The sequence below is a fragment of the Amblyraja radiata genome, unplaced genomic scaffold (genome assembly GCF_010909765.2).
Source record: "Amblyraja radiata isolate CabotCenter1 unplaced genomic scaffold, sAmbRad1.1.pri scaffold_999_ctg1, whole genome shotgun sequence".
Taxonomy (NCBI): domain Eukaryota; kingdom Metazoa; phylum Chordata; class Chondrichthyes; order Rajiformes; family Rajidae; genus Amblyraja; species Amblyraja radiata.
The window spans coordinates 15,001-24,917 of NW_022630994.1; the positions used below are offsets into that span (position 1 = coordinate 15,001).

Consider the following 9,917-nt stretch of genomic DNA (forward strand, 5'->3'; position numbering starts at 1 on the left):
GGGTCTCAAGATCCACCAGGGCAGGGAAAAGTGCCTGGGAGAGCTTGGTGTGGGGCCTCGCATTGACCATGACCTTCTAAAAGGAAGGCCAAACCAGTCGAGTGAAGCCCAGTGGCGGGTTGACCACCCCAGTCCACAGGGTATCAGCACCCCAGGTGAAGCTCAACCAAGTACTGTCCCACCAACGGACACGAGTCCAGAGCCCAACCAGCCACAGTCAGCGGTAGAGAGGAAGATGGAAGGATAAAAGCAGAATGGAGCAGTCACTGGCTGTGGCTGAAGAGAAAAGATGCTGTCTGGGCTGCCACGTGACTGACCATCTAGAGGCTAACCATAAGACACACACCCAGGGCTGATCACCCTGCGGTGGGCCTGCCTCGACTGAGGGTGTCTTGTGATAAAAGGCCAAAACACCCAGTGATGTTGAGGTACACAACTGAAGATGTGTCTGATTGGTAGCAAAATCATCTAGTGGTCACCCCCAAGAATATCGGGTGTCAGTTGTGGTGAAGAACCTTAGGGGTTGTAACATCCAGTCCTACTAATCAATATCAAAAACATATTGTAATTCAAGGAAGACTGTGCTGATCATGTCTAGCTCAGTCATGTGTTCTGCAGAAGAATGTTCTTCAGATGGACATAAATGGTGTCTTGGTTTCACTTCCCATCACCAACGCCAATGCACAACAGTGTTGTAACAGCAGCCTGGATATCACTGGTTCGATCTCTGGAGTGGCTATTGTACCCATTCAGAGTAGGTTAGAGGACCAGAACACACAGAGTAGGTTAGAGGACCAGAGCCCACATAGTAGGCTAGGGGACCAGAACCCACAGAGTAGGTTAGAGGAACAAAACCCACAGAGTAGGTTAGAGGACTAGAAAACACAGAGTAGGCTAGGGGACCAGAACACACAGAGTAGGCTAGAGGCCCAGAACACACAGAGTAGGTTAGAGGACCAGAACACACAGAGTAGGCTAGGGGACCAGAACACACAGAGTAGGTTAGAGGACCAGAACACACAGAGTAGGCTAGGGGACCAGAACACACAGTGTAGGCTAGGGGACCAGAACACACAGAGTAGGTTAGAGGACCAGAACACACAGAGTAGGCTAGGGGACCAGAACACCCCCCCCCAGTAGTTTAGGGGACCAGAACACACAGAGTAGGTTGGGAGACCAGAACACACTCCCTGTAGTTTAGGGGACCAGAACACACAGAGTAGGCTAGGGGACCAGAACACACAGAGTAGATTAGAGGACCAGAACACACAGAGTAGGTTGGGGGACCAGAACACACTCCCTGTAGTTTAGGGGACCAGAACACATTCCCTGTAGTATAGGGGAGCAGAACACACTCCCTGTAGTTTAGGGGAGCAGAACACACTCCCTGTAGTTTAGGGGACCAGAACACACTCCCTGTAGTTTAGGGGACCAGAACACATTCCCTGTAGTTTAGGGGAGCAGAACACACTCCCTGTAGTTTAGGGGAGCAGAACACACTCCCTGTAGTTTAGGGGACCAGAACACGCTCCCGGTAGTTTAGGGGACCAGAACACACTCCCTGTAGTTTAGGGGACCAGAACACACTGGGAGAAGGTTGGGCTCCTAACTGAGCCTCAGCTGACTGTCCCACTTCATGTTGATGGGCAGAGTGAGGGACTTTATCCCAGGAATGCCTGATGCTGTTGTAAGGTGGCCAAAGACAGCAGGGTTTCAGACTACTCAGTGCCAATAATCCTCACGGTGATAAAAGATTAAAACATATTTAAATAAAGTCATTTTACCACCAGTTGCTTTAGGCTGGAAGGAGATGGATCCATAATGAATACCTTCCTCTGTATCTGTGGAAATAAGTTGGAAACAAAGAATGTATTTGTATTTGAAAAATGATGATTTAAGTCAATGCAGGGTCACGATACGAAACGCTGATCATTGCTTTCCCTCCATAGATGCTGATCGACCCACAGAGTACCTCCAGCAGTTTGAAAAATCCCTCCATGAAAAGTCACATCTCCTAACCTCCTTGTTTTGACTTCTTCCTGGGATGGTGGAAATTACAAAGAGAATTTGAGTTAATTTGGCTCGTGGAGTTTAGAAGAATGACAATGGTTCTCATGGAAACATAGACAACTCCAACAGGTAGACCAGTCTGGATGGAGGAAGATGTTCCCTGTTGGGGAAGACCAGGACCGGGGTAAAGGTTTAAGACAAGAGACAATAAGGATTAAGATGAGGAGAACAAATAATCTGTTACATTCTCCACCACAGATTTGACTGGAGCCAAATCATTCAGTACATTTTAGGAGTTGTTGGATTTATTGACAGATACACAACAATGGCGAGATACAGATACAGGTACAATGACAATGTTGCCTGCAGCAGCAGCAGCAGAGGCATTTGGACTAAGGCAACACAACACATAAATGAAGCATAAATTACAAAGACCACTGGTCAGTGGAAAAAAGACTCTAAAACACAAATTAGAGACCAGTCATATGTGGACTAAGATCAAGGAATATGGGGAGATATGATCAGCTGAGGTTCAGTTTAGTTTATTGTCATGTGTGCCCAGGTTCAGGGAAAAGCTTTTGTCGCATCAGCAGAAAGACAATATATGAATACAATCGATGCCTTTACAGTGGAACACAGTGGAATACAATTGATCCAAACTGTGGAACAAGGTAAGGTGTTCATATTTTTCTCATTAAAACACGAGCAATGTCTGATTTATTGAAATGTTCCTTCAGATTTTTCAAGAGATTACTCTGTTGTCCATCAGATTAATCGGAAATGTGGTCTAAATTCTGGCAAAAACAATACTGCCCACCATTTGACCACCACTGCAGAGGTACTCCAGATGGCCAGCCCTGCCGGCAGTCTGTTCGTTTTTCATCTTTTTGTTATTTTAGCGTTTGTCTAAAGTTTGTTTTATTGTTCTTCGGTTTGTTTTATGTGGGGATAGGGGGGAAACTTTTTTATTCAGTTTCTTACCTTCCCGGAGAGGTGATTGTTGTTCAGATCGCATTCTCCTGGGTTGGGCTCTGCGGCCTACCATCGATGGAGTTGAAAAGCCGCCTTGGACTGTGGGGCTCGGACTTAACACCGGATCGGATCCCTTGCATGGGATCGCTCCCACCGCGGCCTGCGGACTTACCTTCAATGGCTCGCAGTCTCAGGAGAGGCTATTTAGGAGCTCCAACGCCGCGGAAGGTTCAACCAGACCCGACGCGAGGTTTAAATGCCCGTCGTGGGGGAGCTGACATCCCCCCCCCCCCCGATGCAGGATCTGAATGCCTCAACGTGGAGGGCCTGAACGCCACCGGCTACAGGAGTTAAGATCGTCCCGTTAACGGGGGCTCGAGGCCCATGACCGAGGAAAAACACTAGTGAAGGACTTGAACTTTATTTCGCCTTCCATCACAGTGAGGAATGTGTAGGAGTCAATGTGGTGGATGTTCATGTTAAAATGTGTTTTGGTGTGATCTGTTGCTTTTTAATTGTATGACTGACCTGGCCAATGAAATTCATCGTATGTTGCAAAACATACTTGGCAAATAAAACCTGATTCTGATTCTGTCTGAGGTGGAAACAAAGAACTGCAGATGCTGGTTAATACACAAAGGGACACAAAGTGCTGGAGTACTCCTGCAGTTCAGGCAGCATATCTGGAGGACATGTATAGGTGATGTTTCAGGTCGTGACCCTTCTTCAGACTCACAAGAAGGGTCTCGATCTGCAACATCACCTATCCACAATCTATTAATGATGCTCTAACCATTCTGAAATGTTGTTGTTATTTTCACTTTAAAATAAAACCTGAACTAGTGGCAAAGTGTATTGGAGGCATTTCATGCTAGATGATATTTTGTGAAAGGGATGGTGACTTTTGAAAGGGCAAGTGTTGTCCATTCTTTAGAGAGCCACTAACCAAGCTGTTAATTAGGATCAACAATAAATGAGGAGTGTGAATATGTTGTTCATGGTGATGTCTCAACATTGATGGGTTGACCATGATAGTCCAGTGAAAGTTAGACAATTGACCAATGCAGAGTAAGACCTGCAGTTGGATGAGGAAGATTGGGGCTATGGGGTGAATTGACACAAGAGAGACTGTTGAATTGATCAATTAGTTTGTGTGTTTGAGGTTCCCTTCCTTACATTCTTGTTACAAAACTGTGAAATGTGAAATACGTTGCTTCATCAAATATAACACCTGTACAACTAGAAATTCATTGACGGGGTCAACTATTTACCTTGTTGATTTGTGTTCCACGTCACAGACATAATTCAGTAACACGGCTCATCTCAGGTACTGGGGTCACATTGATTCCTGGAAAATAAATATTATTTTCTGATTAAGACATTAATTCGGTGTGTATGAAAGAAGCAACAATCTAGTGTTTAAACTGTACCCCATTAATAATGAGATCCACCAGAATGACCAGGAACATGACTTCAGATGTGCATCAGATACATTTAATTGTGGGATAAGACCATGTGTATGAAATCAGAGTCCATGGAAACACAGTGTTCCCTAAATTATGACCATAATGGTACACAAGGCAAAGTTTTCACTTGAAGTTTGAACCACCAAAGTGCAGTGGAGATACATACCTTGGTATTCAAGAAGGAACTGCAGATGCTGGAAGATCGAAGGCACACTAAAATGCTGGAGAAACTCAGCATGTGCAGCAGCATCTATGGAGCGAAGGAAATAGGTGACGTTTCGGGCCGAAACCCTTCTTCAGACTGATAGGGGGTGGGGGGGGGGGGGGAGGAAGGAGAAAGGGAGGAGGAGGAGGAGGAGCCCGAGGGCGGGGGGATGGGAGGAGACAGCTCGAGGGTTCAGGAAGAGGAGGACACAGCAAGGGCTAGCAAAAAAACTGGGAGAATTCAACGTTCATGCCATCGGGGCGCAAACAACCCAGGCGGAATATGAGGTGCTGTTCCTCCAATTTCCGGTGTTGCTCACTCTGGTAATGGAGGAGACCCAGGACAGAGAGGTCGGATTGAGAATGGGAGGGGGAGTTGAAGTGCAGAACCACCGGGAGTTTAGTTAGGTTATTGCGGACTGAGCGGAGGTGTTCGGCGAAACGATCGTCCAACCTCCGCTTAGTCTCACCGATGTAAATCAGCTGACATCTAGAGCAGCGGATGCAGTAGATGAGTTTGGAGGAAATACAGGTGAACCTTTGTCGCACCTGGAACGACTGCTTGGGTCCTTGAATGGAGTCGAGGGGGAAGGTGAAGGGACAGGTGTTGCATTTCTTGCGGTTGCAACGGAAAGTGCACGGGGAGGGGGTGGTACGGGAGGGAAGGGAAGAATTGACCCCGCCTTGCACCGCCCCGCCCCGCCCCGACCCGCCCCACCTCGCTACCTTGGTGCCCCGCCCCGCCCCGCTACCTTGATGCCCCGCCCCGTCCCGCTACCTTGGTGCCCCGCCCCGCCCCGCTACCTTGGTGCCCCGCCGCGCTCCGCTACCTTGGTGCCCCGTCCCGCCCCGCTACCTTAGTGCCCCGTCCCGCCCCGTTACCTTGGTGCCCCGCCCCGCCCCGCTACCTTGGTGCCCGCCCCGCTACGTTGGTGCCCCGTCCCGCTCCGCTACCTTGGTGCCCCGCCCCGCCCCGCTACCTTGGTGCCAGCCCCGCTACATTGGTGCCCGCCCCGCTTCCTTGGTGCCCCGCCCCGCTACCTTGGTGCCCCGCCCCGCCCCGCTACCTTGATGCCCCGCCCCGCTACCTTGGTGCCCCGCCCAGCTAACTTGGTTCCCGCCCCGCTACCTTGATGCCCCGCCCAGCTACCTTGGTGCCCGCCCCGCTACCTTGGTGCCCCGCCCCGCTACCTTGGTGCCCCGCCCCGCTACCTTGGTGCCCTGCCCCGCTACCTATATACCCCGCCCCGCTACCTTGATGCCCCGCCCATCTACCTTGGTGCCCGCCCCGCTACCTTGGTGCCCCGCCCCGCTACCTTGGTGCCCCGTCCTGCCCCGCTACCTTGGTGCCCCGCCCCGCCCCGCTACCTTGATGCCCCGCCCCGCTACTTTGGTTCCCCGCCCCGCCCCGGTACCTTGGTGACCGCCCCGCCCCGCTACCTTGATGCCCCGCCCGCTAACTTGGTGCGCCGCCCCACTACCTTGATGCCCCGCCCCACTACCTTGGTGCCCGCCCCGCCCCGCTAACTTGGTGCCCGCCCCGCCCCGCTACCTTGGTGCCCGCCCCGCTACCTTGGTGCCCCGCCCCCCCCCCCCCCCCCCCCCCCCGCTACCTTGGTGCCACCACCCCGTCCATGTCCACCCCGGTATTGGGGGTACAGTATTGATGTGGATAGAGAACTGGCTGGAAGACAGGAAGCAAAGAGTAGGAGTAAACGGATCATTTTCACAATGGCAGGCGGTGACTAGTGGGGTACCGCAAGGCTCAGTGCTGGGACCCCAGCTATTTACGATATATATAATAATCTGGATGAGGGAATTGAATGCAACATCTCCAAGTTTGCGGATGATACGAAGCTGGAGGGCAGTGTTAGCTGTGAGGAGGATGCTAGGAGACTACAAGGTTACTTGGATAGGCTGGGTGAGTGTACAAATGCATGGCAGATGCAGTATAATGTGGATAAATGTGAGGTTACCACTTTGGTAGCAAAAACAGGAAAGTAGACTATTATCTGAATGGTGGCCGATTAGGAAAGGGGGAGATGCAACGAGAACTGGGTGTCATGGTACACCAGTCATTAAAAGTAGGCATGCAGGTGCAGCAGGCAGTGAAGAAGGCGAATGGTATGTTAGCATTCATAGCAAAAGGATTTGAGTCTAGCAGTAGGGAGGTTCTACAGCAGTTGTACAGGGTCTTGGTGAGACCACACCTGGAGTATTGCAAACAGTTTTGGTCTCCTAATCTGAGGAAAGTCATTCTTGCCATAGAGGAAGTACAGAGAAGGTTCAGCAGACTGATTTCTGGGATGTCAGGACTTTCATATGAAGAAAGACTGGATAGACTCGGCTTGTACTCGCTAGAATTTAGAAGATTGAGGGGGGATCTTAGAGAAACTTTCAACATTCTGAAGGGGTTGGACAGGCTAGATGCAGGAAGATTGTTCCCGATGTTGGGGATGTCCAGAACAAGGGGTCACAGTTTAAGGATAAGGGGGAAATCTTTTAGGACCGAGATGAGGAAAACGTTTTTCACACAGAGAGTGGAGAATCTGTGGAATTTTCTGTCGCAGAAATTAGTTGGAGCCAGTTCATTGACTATATTTAAGAGGGAGATAGATGTGGCCCTTGTGGCTAAAGGGATCAGGGGGTATGGAGAGAAGGCAGGTACAGGATACTGAGTTGGATGATCAGCCATGATCATATTGAATGGCGGTGCAGGTTTGAAGGTCCGAATGGCCTACTCCTGCACCTATTTTCTATGTTTCTATGACCTGCAGGTTTTCAAGGTTAATTGGCTTCAGAAAATTTGTAAATTGTCCCTAGTGCATAGGGTAATGCTAGCGTACGGGGTGATCACTGGTCGGTGTGGTCTCGGTGGGCCGAAGGGCCTGTTTCCGTTCTATATCGTTAAAGTTTAAATCAGCTTGTCTTAACTCGTCTCATTCCCTTCCCCACCAAACCCTTTGTGAAAGATAAAGATTGATAACCTGAGGTATAAAACATATAACAGTACAACACAGGAACCGCCCCTTCGGCCCACAATACCTGTGCTAAACGTGACACCGCTGCCAACTATTATCTGTCTGAACATTATCATTATCCCTCCTTTCCTTGCCTATCCAAAAACCTGTTAAATGCCACTGTTGTATCTGCCTCCGCCACCCCTGGCAACACTCTCAAGGTGCACTCTAACCTCTTATAACTTGCTCCACACGTCTTTAAACTTTGCCCCACTCTCGTTAAAGCTATGCCCTCTAGTATTCTAACTCTGACCTTGGAAAAAGTGGCGGGTACGGTGGCGCAGCGGTAGAGTTCCTTGCTTACACTGCTTGCAGTGCCAGCGACACGGTTTCGATCCTGACTACGGGTGCTGTCAGTACAGATTTGGACATTTTCCCCTTGACCCGTGGGGTTTTTTTTTCCGAGATCTTCAGTTTTCTCCCATAATCCAAAGACATGTAGGTTTCAGATTCAGAATCAATCTTTATTGCCATTGTGCAGTGTGCAGTACATAGACAGCGAAATACAGTTAGCATCTCACCCAGAAGAGCGAACATAGAATAATGGAACTGCAATATATATATATACGTACATACAATTTTTGCGTTGTGCAATTTTTCTGGGGGAAGGAGTGTCCGGGATGCGTGACTGGCAATCACCAAGGTACAGAGTTAAGTTGTGTAACAGCTGCAGGGAATAAGTTGTACCAGAACCTGCTGATCCGGCAACGGAGAGAACTGTAGCGCCTCCCGGATGGTAGGAGGGTAAACAGTCCATGGTTGGGTTGAGAGCAGTCCTTGATGATGCTGCACGCCCTTCGCAGACATCGCTTGCTTTGGACAGACTCAATGGAGGGGAGTGAGGAACCGGTGATGCGTTGGGCAGTTTTCACCACCCTCTGCAATGCCTTCCGGTCGGAGACAGTTGCCATACCATACTGTGATACAGTTGGTAAGGATGCTCTCGATGGTGCAGCGGTAGAAGTTCACCAGAATCTGAGGAGACAGATGGACCTTCTTTAGTCTCCTCATGAAGAAGAGATGCTGGTGAGCATTCTTGATCAAAGTTGAGGTATTGTTGGTCCAAGAGAGGCCATCAGAGGTGTTGACCCCAGGAACCTGAAGCTAGAAACACGTTCCACCTCCGTCCCGTTAATGTGGATGGGGGTGTGCGTGCCGCCCCTGGACTTCCTGTAGTCCACAATGAGCTCCTTGATCTTCTTGTAGTTACAGGCCAGGTTGTTGTCAGCGCACCATGCTGCTAGGAGCTGGACCTCCTCCCTGTAGGCCGACTCATCATTGTCGCTGATGAGGCCAATCACCGTTGTATCATCTGCATACTTGATAATGGTGTTAGTACCATGTACAGGTGTGCAGTCGTAGGTGAAGAGGGAGTAGAGGGGGCTCAGCACACAGCCCTGTGGAACGCCGGTGTTCAGGGTGAGAGTTGAAGAGGTGTGGTTGACTGACTTAACAGACTGGGGTCTGTTGGTTAGAAAGTCCAGTATCCAGTTGCAGAGGGAGGGGTCGATGCCCAGGTCGCTGAGTTTGGTGATCGGTTTTGAGGGTATAATGATGTTAAATGCTGAGATTAACAGCATTTTCATGTAGGTGTCTCTGTTGTCGAGGTGGGAGAGGGCGGAGTGAAGTGCCGTTTGGATGGCATCCTCCGTACTCCTGTTCTTGCGGTAGGCAAACTGATAGTGGCCCAGTGTGGGAGGTAGGCAGCCTTTGAGGTGTGCCAGGACCAGCCTCTCTAAGCACTTGGTGATGATGGAGTGAGTGCAACTGGGCAGAAGTCGTTGAGGCTCGACGCAGTGGAGTGTTTTGGCACTGGCACGATGGAAGTGATTTTAAGGCACGTGGGATCAACTGCTTGGGCATGTGTTAAAGTTATTATTATGTGACAGGTCCAGACAGTAGGTTAATTTGGAATAAATGTAATATTGTCCCTAGTGTGCGCGGGGTAGTTTAATGCACGGGTATCGCTGGTTGACGTGGATGCGGTGGGCAGAGGGGCCTGATTCTGTGCTGTATCTCTAAACTAAACTAAAAAAGGTTCTGACTGTCTGGTTAAAGATATGAACACATGGGCCCACTGGTCTGAGGGCTATAGGAAGAATCTTGCATTTTGCTGACTTTCACAAACAATGTTAAACTGAGACCAACGAGGTAACGGCAATAGTTTGTTTTAGAGAGATGGCGTGAAACCAGGCCCTTCTGCCCACCGAGTCCACGCCAACCAATGATCACCTGTACACTAGTC

General features: G+C 49.8%; 1 long non-coding RNA gene across 1 annotated transcript in view; it reads right to left on the reverse strand.

Moving 5' to 3' along the window:
- The window catches only part of LOC116970532, a 3,155-nt gene extending 1,251 nt beyond the window's left edge, over positions 1-1,904 (reverse strand). The window contains exon 1 of the long non-coding RNA XR_004411173.1: positions 1,785-1,904. This is a non-coding gene — a long non-coding RNA (uncharacterized LOC116970532). The remainder of the gene's footprint in view (positions 1-1,784) is intronic.
- Between the last annotated feature and the right edge of the window lie 8,013 nt (positions 1,905-9,917).